Genomic DNA, 3,215 nt, shown 5'->3' on the forward strand with positions numbered 1-3,215 from the left:
AGAGAGAGAGTGTGTGTGTTAACGTTAGATGTTTCTGTCATTTTTTTTCTTTTGTTAAAGGTAGCTTTTGCACATTTATCGAGGCCAAATTGCATCCTGATGTCATTGAATTGTTTAACAATAGCTAGTAAGCCTTTGAGTTGTTGGTCAATTTTTGCAAAGGGCTTTAAATCATCCATGTAAATGAGATGATTTATATTTTTATCAAACATTTTATAACCGTACTGTGCATCATTGAGCAATTTTGAGTGAGGTATTAAGGCTAGACAAAAGAGGAGTGGTGATAGAGAGTCACCCTGGAAAATGCCACATGAAATTCTAACATCTCCAGCATTGAGAGATTCATTGTCGCTGTTCAAAGTCAGTGTGGTTCTCCATGATCTCATACTTACAAACAAGAAGTTTCGCAGAGTAGGTGCTATTTTATACATTTCCAGATATTTCTTAATTCACCTATGTGGTAGGCTATCAAAAGCTTTGTTATTGTCTATTGACAAGTTTTTGTGTCGTTTGTGACTATTTTCTAAGATCATCTTATTGATGAGTAGCTGATCTTTACAACCATAAGATCCACGTTTACATCCCTTTTGCTCATTAGGAAATATGCTACTTTCTATTAAAAAACTATAGGTATACTCAGTTAGGACGGATGTTAGTGTCTTATACATTGTTGTTAAGCAGGTTATGGGTCGATAATTTTTTGGTTCGTTTGTTTCCTCATTTTTTGGAAGCAGGAATGTTAAACCATTAACTAGCCAAGAGGGCATCAATCTAGGATGTTGCAAAATATCGTTGTAAAGTTTTGTTAGCAGCTCATGGCTCTCTGGGAAAGGCATTCAACCAGGAGTTAGGAATTTTATCATTTCCTGGAGACTTCCATTTGCTTGACTCCTGAGAGCAGATCTTATATCTTCTACCTTGACACCCTCCCACTTGTGCTCCTCTAAGGAGTCTGAGTCTGTAAATATTCTATCAATCCAAGGGGCCTTTTCATTGTGTGTTTTTTCTTCTACCCAAATTTTATTCCAAAATTCCTGCACTTCTTTTGATTGACAGACTTCACTGTAACTGGTGTTCTCCCTATCTTCCTGTAAAAAATTTTGGGGTTATTTTTTAACATGTTGTCCTTGAAGAATCTAACGCGCTTTTCATACTTTGCTGTGCAGGCAGCTTTAGCACATACCTTTTGCTTGATGGTTTCTATGGTGGCATCAATGTCAAGTATGGTTTTCTTCCTATATTTTTTCTTTAGTTTTTGGGTCTTTGTAGGTTTGGTGGTCTTGTTAGACTTAAGGTTTTTCAAACACTCTATGTCAGACCTAAGTAGCTTAATTTGGTGTTGAATACTCTCTTGCCAAGAAGGCTTTTTGTAATAATATTGTCGTTTTCTAATCTTTTCACCACATAGAATCGTTGAGATTTTCACGGATGCATAGTACAAGTGGTTGAGATCTGTAATATCAACATCATTAACTGAAACTATATCCTTAAGTGCAAAGCGGATTTTACCAATTATTTTCAGGTTTTGGTTAGAATTGCGAATTTTGGGGAGAGAGTATCGCGTTCATTCATACTGGTTTCTTTAATTTTCAGCCATTCAATCATGATTTGATTTTTTAGATTATGTAGTTCTGTTGGGTCAATTTCTGTGTGATTTTCTTCATCTATTTGATTTTCATCTGCCTTAGTGTTTATGGTTGTTTCAGAGAGTATTTCACTTTTCCTATCAGTTACATTAACTCTTTCAATCATTACTGCGTTTTCATCAGCCCTGGGCTATAATTATTACCTCTGTAGTATCTTCTTTAGCTGCAGCTTCGTTCTTTTTATCCCTTACAGCTTGTTTAATTTGGTCAATCTCTACTTCAGTTAGTTATTTTTTTTATGTTTCTTCTGACGTTGGCAAGTTTGTTACCGTCTATGTAGGGTCTTACTTCAGGGTGTTTCTGTCTCCAGTTTAAGTAGGTTTGTACAGTATTAGATTTATTTGTGGGGAAATATATGGCATGGTAGAAGGCCGTAAGAACTTCTTTATTATCTTCCCTAGACCATTTTTCATTCTCTTTCTTTTGGTTATTTGATGACGAGCATGGATGGTCATCTGTTGGAATATTCCAACTGTGGGATACTTCCAGTTCCTGTGCGTCGGGAAGATTTGAACCAGTAGCTCACTTTTCGTCTCGAATCTGGTTCAACATTCGAGTACGTGGTCCTTTGTAATCCGGTCGATGACCATTTCGGTTTGTATTTTGCTTTGTTAACAGTGACGCATGACGAGCTTCGACGTTGACATTAGGGGATGCATCTGTCTAAGGTTAATTTTTTGAGACAACACCGTCTCCGAGTTCTCTGCATGTAAACATTGCTCGTAACGTAGATTCTTAAGGCTAACAGATTTATATCGAGTACGTGGCCCTTTGTGATCCGGTCGACGATAATCTGGTTTGTATTTTGCTTTGTTATCATTGACGTCGGTGTTACTTAATTTGGTTTGAAATAAAGAACTTGATAAGCTTAATAATCCTAACTTAATCCCGGGCAAAGCAGGGCTATACTGCTAGTCATAAATATGTGAGGGTTGGAGGAGATAGTAGGAGAAAGAGAAGCAGCTTGGTGAATAGACTGAATTCCTCAGGTCCGTAATATCATCATTATTATTGTTATTATTATTATTATTATTATTATTATTATTATTAGTAGTAGTAGTAGTAGTAGTAGTAGTAGTAGTATTTCTACTCTTGGCACAAGGTCGTGAAATTTGGTGGGGAAGGGAGCTAGTCGCTTACATCGATCCCAGTGCGTAACTGGTACTTATTTTATTGACTCCGAAAGGGTGAAAGGCAAAGTCAACCTCTCATAGTTTGAACTCAGAACGCAGCGACAGGCAAAATACAGCTAAGCATTTCACCCGGCGTGCTAACCATTCTGCTAGCTCACCGCCTTATGTTAATTATTTTAAATTTTAGCCATAAGGGCAGCTTGGGGGAGCTAGAGATGAGTCGATTACATCGACCCCAGTGTTCAACTGGTACTTATTTTATCGACCCGAAAGTATGAAAGGCAAATTCGACGTTGGCAGAATTTAAACTCAGAACGTAAAGACGGGAATAATGCCGCTAAGCATTTTACCTGGCGTGCTAACGATTCTGCCAGCTCGAAATAGAAGAAGAAGAAGAAGAAGAAGAAGAAGAAGAAGAAGAAGAAGAAGAAGAAGA

This window comes from Octopus bimaculoides, chromosome 5, assembly GCF_001194135.2.
Source record: "Octopus bimaculoides isolate UCB-OBI-ISO-001 chromosome 5, ASM119413v2, whole genome shotgun sequence".
In the NCBI taxonomy this organism is placed as follows: Eukaryota; Metazoa; Mollusca; class Cephalopoda; order Octopoda; family Octopodidae; genus Octopus; species Octopus bimaculoides.